Genomic DNA, 17,214 nt, shown 5'->3' on the forward strand with positions numbered 1-17,214 from the left:
GAAGTTGTGAAGAAAAAAGATTTATCTGAAACTTACATTTGGAGGTGTAATTTTGTAGTTTATATTATCTTTGTTTGTTGCGATTTTATTAATGTTACATGTTACATGTTCTGATGGGACATTTCTAGTGTCTTCTTAAATTTTTTCATAGTTCCCCTTAATTTTATCAATCACAATTTATTAAATATTGGATCTTTTACAAATATAAATAATTGCTCTGGACAATATTTCATGAACAACTATCTAGCCCCTGCCTCCAAATATGAGGAACCAATTCTATCGTGTTCCGCCAAAACAAATTGCTATATCATTTTGATTTAGAATAAGTTGGAGATATTTTATTTCCGAAAGTAATTTGGTGGCCCATAAAAGATTAGGTCTTATAATTTGCGTTGTATTTTACAGCCGTCTGCTGGAATAGCTCAGTTGGTTAGAGCGTGTGGCTGTTAACCACAAGGTCGGAGGTTCAAGCCCTCCTTCTAGCGTGTTTGTTTTTTTGTTTCGAGCCACATAATTTAGTGCATCTTTAGCTCAAGGTAGGATACTGTTTCGGGTTAGATCCCGTTTGGATTGGCTTATAAGTTGTTTTCGGCTTTTTTGAATATTTGACTGCCAGCTTAAAGTCATTTTGTGCATAAAATAAGCCCAAAAAAATAATTTGACCCATTTGACTTAGCTTGTCTAAAGCAGCTTATAAGCTGAAAATAACTTATAAGTCCAAAAAAAAGTTAGCCTACCCTAACTTTTTTTTTTTTTTTGGCTCATAAGCTGCTTATTTTAAGCCCATCCAAACAGGCTCTTAGCCCTCTTACTAAAGAGAATTTCTACATCAATATCAGCGGGAAAAATGTTTAACAAATCGTCTTAGACGTTTTGGAGGAGCAGCTGGCCAAAACAGTGCCACGAATGCAAAACGTGCCACGAATACAAAATGTGGAGAAATTATGAAAATCGCAATTTTCTTGCTACTCTGGCCTAATTATATTTTAAGGCCTATATAAAGGTATTTTATACATATTCAGCTAATTGTCACGACCCAATTCGTGAATCATGATGGCACCTACACTGTTCCTCTCAAGTAAGCGAATCATTCCAAGTAGGCGAATCATTCCCAAATCATTTTAGTCATTTATAAGAATTATGCGGAAATGAATAATAATTAAGCTAATAAGTTCAAAATATATATAAATGATAAGTGCGGAAGTATTAATAACTCTAAAATCTAGTCTGGACTAGTACATGAGCCACTATTGAATAAATACAAGTCTGATAGAAAGTAAATACAAATCTCAAATATCAATTATGTCTCAAGAATACAAAGAAGACAGTTAATTACAAGGAAGAGTCTCCGGGTTGCGGATCTAGTCCAAAAGCTCACCCTGGAATCTCTGTCATGTAGGCTCGGATCACCCTCGATGACTAGAACTGGAACTAGTAACAAACTCTGCACTCAAAAGAAGAGTACAACAAGAGTAGTATCGGTACAAAAAACACGTACTGAGTGAGCATCATAGGCCAACTAAGATTAGTTCACGCATATAAGCATAAAATCAACAAGATAAGCAAGGTAAGCTCATAATACTCAAAGCAAATAACAGAATATCCCATAACCGAATCACCACCTAAGACGAAGCTTCTAAACCACAAGTCTGTCTTATTATAATAATCTCAATTGATAATCACAACCCAAGTTCTGACCTAGGCAGAGTCACTACCCAGCGATCTAACCCAGTCCATAATCCGATCCATGCCACTATAATAATACGAACCGAGCATACCAAATCAGAAATAAAGATTCGTATGATGATGCATGATAATATGTAATGAAGTGCAATGCAATGCACTGGCCAAATACCTTAAACCTGTACACACATGCTAATGGTATTGTTTGCCCAATAGTCATGACCCATGAGGGACCCGCGAAGTCCATGTACCCCTCGCTCCGGAATAGACCTCAGATCACGAGTTCACAAACGGGTCACACCCTCACCCCCTGTCAAATGTGTCTTTAGTATATATCAAGATAGGCCACATCCCCACCTCCTGTCAGATGTGCCTTTTAAACATATAATGTATGCAAGATGAGTATTCAAGATATGGTTCAAGTCTAAAACCCCAAGATTAAACATCAACTTAACAGTAGCACGATAAATCAATGAAATCAAATGCCAATGAAAATGCAAGTCAAAATGTCATAAGCCATCTCAGGGCTTAGCTAAATCAGCTCAACCATGGAATAAATCATACAGTCTATCTCAATTGTCATAAAGAGTCTTTGACACCCTTTACTTCCAAATATAGCACGTACACCTCACAACTAAGTCTTGTGTCACCAAGTGCTCCATTTTCTCATGTATCATCATCAGTACCAAGTCATAATTTGATATCAACATACATGTGAAATGAGAATGTATGTCATGCATGATGTCATCAGATTCAGGCCAAATCTCATTATCTTTCGTTTCTCCGATGATAAATGACAGAGCAAGAGAAAAATGAGTGCAACACGTATCATAACACAACAAATTAAGTAACAAGCCTTATCACAATAACAGGGCAACAAGCAACAATCGACAACACGAGTATATATTAACTCCTTCCACCTCATATCACAACAAATACACCTCCTATTCAATACACAAAGTAATGGCGACAAGCCTACATAATCAGAAGTCATACCAACCTAGGTAATATCTAACCAAACATCTTTTGCGAAGACCTATTCATGATTTATCCCGTCAATCCTACACAATATATACGTTTCGCTAATCAAAGTCTAACTAAAGTAAGCTGTAACTTACCTCGATGCCGAATAGGTGCCACGAACTAATCCACTTGAGTCGTACCTTTCTTCTTCAGAGAGCCTTGGAACAATTAACGTCTATCAAGTATGAATTCTACGTTAGAATACGAATCTAAGGATACCTATACTGCCTTAATTTTACCCAAAACCCAAAAATGGACCCAAAATAGCCAAATCCGAGCCACAAGGGCAAAACTGTAATTTCATTAAAAAAATCTGGTTCAATATAGTCAAAATATATCCGACGAGTTTAAACAAGTCCAATGATACCTATATTGCTATACTCTAATTCGAAACCCCAAAACGGAAACCCCGAGCCCGCAAGGGCAAAACTGAAAATTTATCACAAATTAGTTTACCCATAGCTTAATTAGTCTAGATCCAGAAAACCCATTCAAAAAGTCATCATCTTGATCTTCAAAACCATGATTTACCATTTTTTAACTTTTGGGTTTAAAACCCCAATTTTCCCCAATCAAACTCGAATAAAATCGATAATCAACGAAAACAAACTTGAGGAAACATCAAAATAAAGGCTAGATACTTACCCCCTCGTTGGAACGAGAATAACGTCGCGAAAATCACTTTAAACGGAGCTCTAGAACTCAAGATACGCCCAAAATACAAAATTAACGCAGTCTGATTTTTTATACATAGATACTTTCGCTACAGCGGACCAGAGGTTCGCTACAGCGGTCCAATGTTCGCTACAGTGGACCCACCAGGTACAACAATAGCTGTCCGCGCTAAAATGACCATAACTTCCTCGTACGAAGGCGAAATGCTTCGATTCTTTTTGCTATAGCTTCGTAATTACGATACGGATCTAATGGTTCAATTGAAACACAAAATAAAGGTCGTTTGATCAATATGGTGCCCTTTATCGCCAAAGAACTACTGCGAAAACATCGAATACGAGCGCAACACAACCCAAATCCATCTGAAACTCTTCGGAATCTCACCAAAACTTGTGGACAAGTCCAAAACCATCATACGAAGTTGTTGGAACTTTCAAAATATAGACACGGGGTCATCTTAACCCGATGTTGATCGTGGTCAACTCTACCTCTTTAACTTAACTAGTTCCTTCACCAATGACTCAAATCATACTCAAACATTTCGGGAACTAAACCAATGACTTCACTAAGTCATAAATCACCAACCGGACCTAATGAAACTGTCGAAATTCAATTACAACCACTTTTACCCAAAAGTCAATTATTGGTCAAAGGTTTTCAATTTAAGACTTTAGATTCCATAAATCCTACTGGAACTCGCCCGATGACCTCAGGAACTGTGTCGCCCGTCCCCGCTGGTCAAAATCATACTAACGGAACTCGGGGAAGAGTCAACAAGAGTAAATGGGTCAAAAACACTATTAACGACCAAACAGGTCATTACACTGATAATCAACCCTAGAATAAACAATGTCCTACTTTTCCTATTTAGTAGGTTAGCTTGCTTTGAACAAAGACTTGGTCTCTCTTTTAGCATGTATTTTTCTTTGAGTACTAGACAGCCTATGCCCGTGCTGCGCACGGGCCCAACACTTTAGATTATAGTGCATTTATGTGTATATAGTTGTCTTTGAATATATATATATATATATATATATATATATATATATATATATATATATTATGTTCAAAATACGATTAATATAACATTGTAGTTTGTGCTCCGTATCTAAAACTTCATTATATTAATGCTTGCTACGAATACAATATCAGCAAATTTATTAATATTTTTTAAAGAGAAGACTTGTATTTTCCTCTCTTTGAGATAAAACAATAGCAATATTTAAGCATCAGTTGATACTTTCAATTTTAATTCGATTAATTTAAAGGTTTAAAATACTTATTATTTTTTATCAAATTTTGATTTGGATAATTCTAATTCAAATTATTAAATTAATTTTACATGTTTAAAACGAAACAAAGTAGAAATTGATTTTCTATGTAAATGAAGAAATATTATTTTTTAATTTTTGGTAAATATTCTCGGTTTAGCTCATTTTACTTGTCATGTTGTCTTTCGCATGGTTTTTTAAGAAAACGTCGATTAGAATTATAATTTGACTAATTTACCTTATTCATTATTTGATCTCTATTTGATATTTTTTTTACGACATTAATCTCTTTTCACATTTATTATAGTAAGAATAAAAATAAAAAAGTAATTAAATTCTATCTTATTTTAAAATATAAATATTTTAAGTATATTTATTTTAGTAAACATAACAAATATATTACATGGCGGAATAGCAAATACAACAGTTTAATATCTAGATTAGATCTCAGGCTAATATAAAAAAAGAAAGAAAATTGTATGGTTTGACTACTTAACCTTTTGAAGAAAAAACAATTTCATTTGCTCCCACTGATGGATTGATTCGCACGTGGCAATGAATCCATCATTATTGACTTAATGAGATACTTTGGAAATTACATAAATATTGTTTGATTTTTTAATATGGGGTGCACTTTTGTTTTTGGACACTAATAATTTGCACTACTTTTATGCATATGCATATATATATATATATATATATATATATATATATATATATATATATATATATATATATATATATATATATATGTATATATATATATATATATATATATACTATGTTCAAAACACGATTAATATAACATTGTAGTTTGTACTCTGTATCTAAAACTTTATTATATTAGTGTTTACTACGAATACAAAGTCTGCAATTTTTTTTGACATTTTTTTTAATATGGGGTTCACTTTTTTTTTTTTGATTTTGTTAATATGGGGTGCACTTTTTTTTATCGTGAGTTAGGAGATGGTGGGTTCCACCTTTTTTTTTAAATATTGTTTGATGTTGTTTAATATGGGGTCCACCCTTTATGGGGTGCACTTTTTTTTTTTTGACATTATTAGTTTGCACTATTTTTATGCATATAATATATATACATATACAATGTTTAAAACACGATTAATATAACATTGTAGTTTGTGCTCCGTATCTAAAACTTTATTATATTAGTGTTTGCTACGAATAAAAAGTCTGCACTTTTTTTTTTAACATTATATTTTTTTTTAATATGGGATTCACTTTTTTTTTTTTTTTTTTATATATTGCTTGATTTTGTTAATTCATTGTTTGGTTTTTTAATATGGAATTCACTTTTTTTTATATTGCTTGATTTTGTTAATATAGGGTTCACTTTTTTTTTCCTCCGTGAGTTTGGAGATGGTGGGTTCCACTTTTTTTACCTTTTTTTTTCAATATTGGTTGGTTGGTGTTTAATATGGGGACCACACTTTTTTTTCTATATTGCTTAGTGTTGTTTAGTATGGGGTCCACCCTTTTGGACATTATTAGTTTGCGCTATTTTTATGCATATAGTATATATATATATATATATATGTTCAAAACATGATTAATATAACATTGTAGTTTATGCTCCGTATCTAAAACTTTATTATATTAGTGTTTGCTACGAATACAAAGTCTCCACTTTTTTTTTTTTTGACATTGTTTGTTTTTTTTTAATATGGGATTCAATTTTTTTTTATATATTGCTTGATTTTGTCAATATGAGATACTATGTTCAAAACACGATTAATATAACATTGTAGTTTATGCTCCGTATATAAAACTTTATTATATTAGTGTTTGCTACGAATACAAAGTCTGCACGTTTTTTTTACATTGTTTGTTTTTTTAATATGCGATTCACTTTTTTTTATATTGCTTGATTTTGTTAATATGGGGTCCATTTGTTTTTCCCGTGAGTTTAAAGATGGTGGGTTCCACTTTTTGTACTTTTTTTTTTTTTAATATTGGTTGGTTGGTGTTTAATATGGGGACCACACTTTTTTTTAATGCTTAACGGACGACGATCCATTGTCCAAAACTCACTCTTCTATATAGTGATTTTGTTAATATGGTGTTCACTTTTCTTTTCCCCGTGAGTTTGGCGATGGTGGGTTCCACTTTTTTTACTTTTTTTTGTTTTTTTTAATATTGATTGGTTGGTGTTTAATATGGGGACCACACTTTTTTTTTCCATATTGCTTAGTGTTGTTTAGTATGGGGTCCACCCTTTTGGACATTATTAGTTTGCGCTATTTTTATGCATATATATATATATGTATTATGTTCAAAACACGATTAATATAACATTGTAGTTTGTGCTCCGTATCTAAAACTTTATTATATTAGTGTTTGCTACGAATACAAAGTCTCCACTTTTATTTTTGACATTGTTTGTTTTTTTAATATGAGATTCAATTTTTTTTTTTTTTATATATTGCTTGATTTTGTCAATATGGGATACTATGTTCAAAACACGATTAATATAACATTGTAGTTTGTGCTCCGTATCTAAAACTTTATTATATTAGTGTTTACCACGAATACAAAGTCTGCACATTGTCTTTTGATATTGTTTATTTTTTTAATATGAGATTTACTTTTTTTATATTGCTTGATTTTGTTAATATGGGATCCACTTTTTTTTCCCCGTGAGTTTGGAGACGGTGGGTTTCACATTTTTTACTTTTTTTTTTAAATATTGGTTGGTTGGTGTTTAATATGGGGATCACACCTTTTTTTTTTTTTAAAATATTGGCTAATGTTTAGTTGGGCCCACACATTGTTTTTTATGGAAAACGGACGACGAAGCTGGGTGCAAACCCATGCTTCTTAATAGTATAGATGGCTTATGCCCGTGCGCCCAACACTTCGTATTATAGTGTATCTATGTATATGTAGTTGTGTTTAGATAGTGATAATATATATATATATATATATATATATATATATATATATATATATATTCTGTGTTCAAAATACGATTAATATAACATTGTAGTTTGTGCTCCGTATCTAAAACTTTATTTTATTCGTGTTTGCTACGAAAAATTATTAATACTTTTTAAAACAGAAGACTTGTTTAAAAGAAAACTATTTTCCTCTGTTTAAGATAAAATAATAACAAAATTTAAGCATCAGTTGATACGTTCAATTTTAATTCGATTAATTTAAAAGTGTAAAATACTTATTATTTTTTATCAAATTTTGATTTGGATAATTCTAATTCAAATTATTAAACTAATTTTACATGTTTGAAACGAAACAAAGTAGAAATTAACTTTCTATTTAAACGAATTTTTTTTAATTTTTGGTAAATATTCTCGGTTTAACTCATTTTACCTGTCATGTTGTCTTTTGCATGATTTTTTAAGGAAACGTGAATTAGAATTATAATTTGACTAATTTACCTTATTCATTATTTGATCTCAATTTGATATTAATCTCTTTTCACATTTATTAGAGTAAGGAAAAAATGAAAAAGTAATTAAATTCTATCTTATTTTAATATATAAGTATTTTAAGTATGTTGTTGTACAATAATTTCATTTGCTCCCACTAATGGGTTTATACGCATGTGGCAATGAGTCCATCATTATTGATTTAATTGTTTGATTTTCTAAGCACTTTTTTTTTAACATTGTTTGTTTTTTTAATATGGGATTCATTTGTTTATTAATATTGCTTGATTTTGTTAATATGGGGTCCACTTTTTTTTTTCCCGTGAGTTTGGATGTGGTGGGTTCCACATTTTTTTTTATACTGGTTGGTGTTTAATATGGGGCCATGAAGAACTTCTATTTTTTAATTTTAGTAAATATTTTTTGTTTAACTCATTTTACTTGTCATGTTATTTTTTACATGATTTTTTAAGGAAATGTCAATTAGAATTATAATTTCACTAATTTAGCTTATTAATTATTTGATCTCCATTTAATATTATTTTTTATTTTATGACATTAATCTCTTTTCACATTTATTAGAGTAAGTAAAAAATAAAAAAGTAATTAAATTCTATCTTATTTTAATATATAAGTATTTTAAGTAGTTGTTGTACAATAATTTCATTTGCTCCCACTAATGGGTTGATACGCATGTGACAATGAGTCCATCATTATTGATTTAATTGTTTGATTTTCTAAGCATTTGTTTTTTAATATGGGGCCCACAAATTTTTTAAGATTGTTTATTTTTTTAATATGGGATTCACTTTTTTTTTTAATATTGCTTGATTTTGTTAATATGGGGTTCACTTTTTTTTCCCGTGAGTTTGGATGTGGTGGGTTTCACTTTTTTTTTTTTTTTTTAATACTGGTTGGTGTTTAATATGGGGCTCACAATATTTTTTAATATTAGTTGTTGTTTAATATATATGGAGCCCACAATTTTTTTAGCTTGATTCTGTTAATATGAGGTTCACTTTTTTTCCGGTGAGTTTGGATGTGGTGTGTTTCACTTTTTTTTTTTTTTTTTTTTTTTTTAATACTGATTGGTATTTAATATGGGCCCACAATTTTTTTTTAACATTATTTATTTTTTTAATATGCGATTCACTTTTTTTTTTAATATTGCTTGATTTTGTTAATATGGGGTCCACTTTTTTTCCCGTGAGTTTGGATGTGATGCGTTCCACTTTTGTTTTTTTTTTAATATTGGTTGGTGTTTAATATGGGGCCCACAATTTTTTTTTAAATATTAGTTGTTGTTTAATATATATGGGGTCCACAATTTTATTGTTTACAATTTTGTTTTTGGATGTGGTGGGTTTCACTTTTTTTTTTTTTTTTTAATACTGGTTGGTGTTTAATATGGGAGCATAATTTTTTTTTTAACATTGTTTGTTTTTTTAATATGGGATTCACTTTTGTTTTTTTTAATATTGCTTGATTTTTTTAATATGAGGTCCACTTTTTTTTCCCGTGAGTTTGGATGTGGTGGGTTCCACTTTTTTTTTTTAATACTGATTGGTGTTTAATAGGGGGCCCACAATGTTTTTTAAATATTAGTTATTGTTTAATATATATGTGGTCCACAATTTTTTTTTTATGGGCCTGTTTAATATGGAGCCCAAAAGTTTTTTTAACATTATTTGTTTTTTTAATATGAGATTCACTTTTTTTTAATATTACTTGATTTTATTAATATGGGGTCCACTCTTTTTCCCGTGAGTTTGGATGTGATGGGTTTCATTTTTTTTTTAAATGCTGGTTGGTGTTTAATATGGGGTTCGTAATTTATTTATTTTAATATTAGTTATTGTTTAATATATATGGGGCCCACAATTGTTTTTGCCTGATTCTGTTAATATGGGGTCCAATTTTTTTCTCGAGAGTTTGGATGTGGTGGGTTTCACTTTTTTTTTTTTTAATACTGGTTGGTGTTTAATATGGGTCCCACAATGTTTTTTTTAACATTGTTTGTTTTTTTAATATGAGATTCACTTTTTTTTTTTAATATTGCTTGATTTTGTTAATATGGGTTCCACTTTTTTTTTTAAATACTGGTTGGTGTTTAATATGGGGCCCACAATATTTTTGAAATATTAGTTGTTGTTTAATATATATGGGGTCCACAATTTATTTATTTTTACAATTTTGTTTTTGAATGTGGTGGGTTTCACTTTTTTTTTTTCTTTTTGTTTTTTAATACTGGTTGATGTTTAATATGGGCACACAATTTTTTTTAACATTGTTTTTTTTAATATGGGATTCACTTTTTTTTTTAATATTGCTTTATTTTGTTAATATGAGGTCCACTTTTTTTTTCCGTGAGTTTGGATGTGGTGGGTTCCACTTTTTTTTTTTATAATACTGGTTGGTGTTTAATATGGAGCCCATAAATGTTTTTGAAATATTAGTTGTTGTTTAATATATATGGGATCCACAATTTTTTTTTAAATATTAATTGTTGTTTAATATATATGGGGTCCACAATTTTTTTTTTTTAGGATCTGTTTAATATGAGGCCCAATTTTTTTTTTTTTAATGGGGCCCATCAACTGACGACGAAGATGGCCCCAACTCATGCTTCTAATAAGTAGTAAAGTAATATTTACATTTGAGCATTGAATTTTCATTTTGTACTGATATTTCAATATCAGTGAGTGAATTCCTCGGTAAGTTCCTGATCGCTGAATACTTTGGAGTTTGCAAGAGTATTCATCTCCTGAGGATTCTAATAGTTCAGTTACGTTGTTTTATTTGATTGTTCTAGGGTGATTAGGATTTTTAGGAATCTAATTATTGATAGTTCTTTATCAAATTTTGTGTCTAACTTCAATTTTTAGTTTCCTTGTTACTTCAAATTCCTTCTTTCCTATATTGATCCGTATCAATATCACTCTGTCATCCATAGAAACATAATGAAAATGGAAAACAGAAGCTGTCATAAGGCATTGAGGCGTTTAATTGGCTTATAATCACTACCTACAACTTTATTTATGGAAACCAGCTTGAACATTCAATTAGTGAAATTAGTTGATGACCATCAAGATATGTGGTTGGGATTAATGAACCATTTCATCTTTAATTAAATGTCTTGAGTTAGAGTTATGAGAATGAATAAACTTTTAATAATGCTCGCTTACCCCTTTCCTTGATTTATGCAATGCGAATCTAAATTAGTCGTCGGACCCATGAATAACGAATACTAGATAATTATAAAAAGGAAAAAAGAGTTTACTGAGAAAACGCATGGTGAAAAACGGATTTCCATTGAAAAGGCGGAAAACTTTCTAATTTTTCGGTGTAAAAACACAATTATTTATATTTTTTCTACCGACATTCAGTGGATATAGCCACCGAACATTTTTCAGTGAAAAATCAGTGACAAAAAAAGATTTTTTAGTAGTGGTTCTTTTCACTTGGACCGGAGAAGCCCCTAATGCAGACATATCTACAGACTACGCGTATCTACAAACAAATTCCTTTGTCATTTTCCTTTCGCAAGTCGCAACCATAAGTTGTTGCCAATACGACAACTCAGCCATCTTTTCTTTTGATTCAATTTCTTTGGCCATACCCTTATTTCTTTCTTTTCTGCCACTCCTTGTTTTATCTAGTGTCGTTTGACTGAACGTGCTATTGGAATGGCCATTCTTGGTCTTGAGGAAAATAGTCATTTTTTTTCCCAGTTTTAGACTGTTATTTGCGTTTTGAATTCTGTGGATCCAAATAGTGACCCGACATAAAAGGAAGTTCTGAGGCAATGAGTCTTGAGACTGCCACTTTCCGGGCACTATGGCGGTGAAATAGTTCTGTCGCTATGGCACAAATGCACGTCATAGTTTTGTCAGATTTTTTTTATACTTCTTTTATCCCAATTTATATGATATTTTTCGCTTTATGATATTCAAACTGCATGGACTTTAAAATTTATTTTTTCACCAAATTGATATGAGAAAAGTTACAACTTATAATACTTTTTATGTATTTTTCAAATATATAAATTTTAATCTTAAAATATTGAGTTAATCTAATCTAATTTAACTTTAAAATTTAATCAAATTGACTTTTAAAAAGACGAAAAACATCACATAAATTGAGACAAAGAGAGTACAGTGTATTTTTTAGGCCCATTAACTTTGTTGGTTGGAGAACACTTAGCACACAGAGGAGTGGAAATTGGGGATTACTCGTAATGTTCTTCTACCGCCTCTATTTTAGTTTGTGTGATACACTTTTTTTTTTAATTTGTTAAAAAAAATGATACATTTTTATATTTAAAAATAATTTGACTTAAAACTTCTCTTTTTACCCTTAATAGATGATTTAGAGTCACTCATATATCTATGACTTATTTTAGACCACAAATTTCAAGAGTCTTTTTTTTAAGCTCTATGCCTAGTCAAACTGTATCACATAAATTGAAATAGAAAATGTAATGGAAAACTCTCTCTGCTTATGCTCTCGAGAACGTAGACTCGGCCAAACCTCATTAAATATTTGTGTTACTTCCTCTTCTATATATTTGTGTGTGTAAATGTGTGCCAGTTAATCCGCACAACACGAACAATCAACAAGTGATTCTCATAATTTTATGTCCCAAACATTCGATTTCAATTAATCAATTAGGCCTTAATTTCAAACTATTTATTCCGCCCGTCCCATCTAAGGATACTTATGTTTCAAAAATCACACGTTAAACACTTTCTCTTTGCAGCCAATGCAAAAATTGGACCTCCAAATCCACCACTTGCCACAAGAATGTTCACACTTTCTCTTTGCAACCAATGCAAGGACTGGACCTCCAAATCTACCACTTGCCACAATGTTCAATCAGCTCAGAGACCTCGAGTTAAAGGGATCCATGATTTGAATCTTTATGTTCTTATCATTAAACTCCAATTGAGCTTTTAACAATAGGGTTAAGTTCAAAGGCAGAGTTAGGGGTATAAGGGGTTTTGTTGAAAATTATATTCAGGGTCATCCAAGTGGGTCAACTGTGAAAATAAAATAAATAAAATCAAAAGTAGAAAATAAGAAGAGACAACTATTAGTAATAGGTGTGACATTTAAAAAAGAAGTGTCTTGTTTAAATAGTACTCCTCTTTTAATTTAACTGAAATTTTTTCCTTTGTAAGAACAAAATATAAAACTCTCGTCTTCCTCCCTAAAGTTCTCCGCGGAAGAACCAAAGGACGGTGCGATCTTCTACAAATATTGAAAGTTTGAAACATCTTCTGTAGCTAAGCTACAATTATAGACCGTGGTTATTTTGATGCAGTTCATGTTTTTATATATGTGTGATTGTATTTTTGACTAGTGAAACAAATATATGAATCTTGAGAGAATTGTGTAATTGTTTTCTTTTGGTTTGATGAGCTCTAAAGTAGCAGTAGTCACAAGATTTTGGAACAGTCTCTTCCTGAGGGAAGATGTGAAGGAAAGGTCAAGTCATCTGAAGTCATGGAAGATGAAGAGTCGCAGTACCTACATTCTGATTAAAGCATCAAGTAAAGGGTATCTTGAGAGAAACCAACTGGAACTGAAATTGTCCAAAATCACTTACAAATCCTCAATGGTCAACTATGATTGATAATGGGTGTCCTTACATAACCACATCAGGACAATACAAATGTCAAAGACATTGCATTCTTCAGACTTCTCTGCCTAAGCTATCTTAAAAGCCAAGGGACCTGGTCCTGCTTGCTCAGGTCAGTAGTCTTTTCGAGCATTTACATACATCATTAATGTTGTTGAATGTAGTGTTAGTCCTTTCTCCCGCCTTTCTAAAAATTCATCTCATCGATTCACATTCTTCAAGCCCAACCCGCATTGATCCAATAACCCTCTCTCGACCAATCAAAAGGGGGTTTCTCATTTAATCTTTAAACCAAAGTGCTTTCTCTCTCCTCATCTCACAAATTCTTCGTTAATCAAAACCCTTTCCTATTCCTTCAACATCACTTCTTCATACTCAAATCTTTCCATGTCTAACCAAGTGTTAACTCCCTCAAATGCTACTGAAGCCATCCTCACACCTCCATCCTCTTAAGTCCCTCTTCCAACCGACCATCCGTCTTCTGTTTTCGAGCCAGAAACCCAAAATTTCCATGAACAAACCAAATAAGCTCTGCTTCTAAATCAACTGTTCCTAGTCCCTCTGACACTCAAAAGGAGAAACAATCACAAGATTGTGCCCTTGAATCCATACACCCCTCTTAGTCCGACAAACCCATCCCCGATAATAATGCCAATTTTGTTACTACCTCCAAACTCTTCGAGCTCACTGAAGAAGGAACTAAAAAGGATGATAAAATGGAGACAATTAGCAAAGATGCAACCAAAGGAGGTGAAAGAGGTTCAGAAATATTGAATGAGGCAGCAGTAAACTCAGGTAATCAAAATCTCTTGAACTTAGAAGTAAATGTAGATAAGTTCATTAATCAGGATATTTGCCTGCTGGAGTGAACTAGAAATTGAGGGAAAATGTGAAAATTCGGATGATTTCCTTGAAAATACTAAGTGTAAAAAATACTGAGTGTATCCCAAACTGCTGATAATGTCGATGAAAGCACTAAAAATGTGGAAACTAGGGATAAGGTTACACTTGAAGTCTCTGTAGAAGGTGGTAACTTGAACAGACCCTTGGGTAGTGGAAATCCTGTTGGGAATGTTGTAAATATTGTAAGTGGATGTGCCAATATAGGAGAGGAGTGTGAGTCTTTGGAAATGCAAGAAATACAAAGAAACGATGAAGAAGCGAGTTCTCCAGTACAAGGGAAGGTACGTGGCCCAAATCAGGAGACTTTGGATGCTACGACTCTATCCACCATTATCGTTCCTTGGAAAAAATCATCAGCAAAATGATCTGGTTCCGCTAAAGGGTCTGCTAAAGAACATGGTACTGCAAAAACATTCAAGAAATGAAAGTTGGGAAAAGGTAAGTCTACTGCACAGAAGAAGACTTCTTTTCAACACCTTGAAAGCCCACCACCTTCCAGACCAAGGACTAGAGGACAACTTGCCTCGCAGTTCAAAAGTAAGCAGAATATAAGGAAGAAAAGGCAACTGATAAAAACTGTTGGTTTGAGTCAACTAAGGGACAAAGAAGCCATGAATATTGTGGATGAAACTCAAGAAGAGGAAGAGGAGGAGATCTCTCTAACAAAAAGAAGCTCTAGAAGTAAAGAAAAAACTACTGCTGACATAGAAAAGGCAAGAGTGGAAGTTGATGAAGGAGAGAAAGATGGCATTGAAAGAGGAAAGGTACAAAAGACTCCTAAGAAAAGAAAAGCACATAAAAAGAAAGATGTTGGATCCTCAAAAAGAAGAAATTCATGCATGGATAAGGACCTTGGTTCCTCCAAACTGAGAAGTTCAAAAAGGGAGAAAGAGTTGCTGAGATTAGAAAATCTAAGGGACTGAGCGTATTACTGGGCAGGGTGTTTGATTCAGAGGTGGCAGGACACCAAGGAATGGCTGAGCTATTGGAAATTCTGAGAGTTCAAGGATGGGATCATCTTCTTGAAGGTCCTGCTCTAGCATATAAGGAAGAGGTCGCTGATTTCTTTGTGAACCTGCAGTACACTGATGATAACACTCTGGTGTGCAAAGTTGAAAAAGTTGATTTTACTTTAGATGAGACTCAACTCGGTAAGATCTTGGGAGTACCCACTGAAGGTGTGAGGAAACTTGGTGAGGACAAGGTCTCTGATGAATTCAAAAGTCTGATAGTCATATTTGGTAAAGAAATAGCCACTGATACTCCCTACAAGAAACAGTTGAAACCTACCTATCAGCTTCTTTTTAAACTCGACAACAAAGTACTATTACCCCGAAAAGAGAAAAGATGCATTGCTTCTAAGAAGGACCTGGTCCTTATGGAAATCTTGGATGCTGGAAACAGAGTCAGCCTGCCCTCTCTTATGATCGAACATATAGTGAAGGTGGTTAATATTAAAGACGGTGTACATGGACTCCTCTATGGATTTCTGCTGACGAAAGTGTTTAAACACTTTAAGGTTGCTCTGGGAAATGTCACTAAAGGAATCAAGAAAGAGATGTTTTCTCTGGATACGTTAAAAGAATGTGAAATCGTACCTAAGAAAGAAGGAGTCGGGTGTACTTCCACTATTTCACGATTGATTGAGGCAAATGATAAAGCACTAGCAGATATAGAAATTCTGAAGGTTGAAAATGCTCTGGTAAAGACTGAAAATGTAAATCTCAAAATAGACGGAAATGGTCCTAGTACAGTGCTGAAGGCCGAGAATAATGAGATAAGAGAAGACAATGCTAGACTAAGGAGCAAGGTTGAGGAGCTCCAAGAAAAACTATCGGCTACACATCACGCAGCAGATGCTAGAGTGGACATGCTGATTACAGCTCTCAACTCCAACAAATCAGCTACCCATTGACTCTCTCTTCGCTATATCAAGTCCTTAATCACCTTGTTGTTTTTCTTGTTCTATTCCTAATCTTTTTGGGGACTGTTATACTGACAATGTTTTTGGGAATTTATTATGTATTTTTTCTGCCTATATTGACTGCTATGATCTCTGTATATGTTTTTTTTCTTTGATCCGTGTATTGTTGCTTCTGACGGTCTCTGCTTGTGAAGTTGATAGTTTTTTTTTATGATGCCAAAAGGGGAAAATGTACAAGTGTTATAAAAGAATACTAGTCAAAAAGAAAAACTGTTCTTGGTCCAATAAGAAAAGGAAGTCAGGGGAAACCTGGTTTCCAAATGGAAGATTGGTAATAGATTAGTAACTGTGGTGACTGAATTGGCAATTGTTCTTAAAAGTAAAAATGGTCAACTGATGTTAAAGGTCAAATCAACAGGGGGAACCTGGTCTCCAAATGGAAGATTGACTGATATAGTTTAACATTCTCCTTCATGGAATAGGGTTGAACCTGGCTCCATTTGAGCCTGGAAGACATTGCCAAACGATAAGGTCTTCAAATGCTGTTAGAAGATGAAGAATGTGACCTGCTCTCACTGCTCAACTTTTTGCTGAAAACTGACTATGCAAGGGTACCTAGTCTTGATACGGTGCAATGCTGTTGAAGGACATGTTCTCAGGGGGAAGTTGTTCATTGCTGTGAAATGGTTC

The 17,214-nt window shown here is 32.7% G+C and overlaps 1 non-coding gene across 1 annotated transcript; it reads left to right on the forward strand.

Moving 5' to 3' along the window:
- The first annotated feature begins 411 nt into the window (after window positions 1-411).
- TRNAN-GUU (transfer RNA asparagine (anticodon GUU)) lies at window positions 412-485 on the forward strand. Its single transcript has one exon. It is a non-coding gene; the product is annotated as a tRNA-Asn (tRNA).
- Window positions 486-17,214: the final 16,729 nt, after the last annotated feature.

Source organism: Lycium barbarum, chromosome 12, assembly GCF_019175385.1.
Source record: "Lycium barbarum isolate Lr01 chromosome 12, ASM1917538v2, whole genome shotgun sequence".
NCBI classification, from domain to species: Eukaryota; Viridiplantae; Streptophyta; class Magnoliopsida; order Solanales; family Solanaceae; genus Lycium; species Lycium barbarum.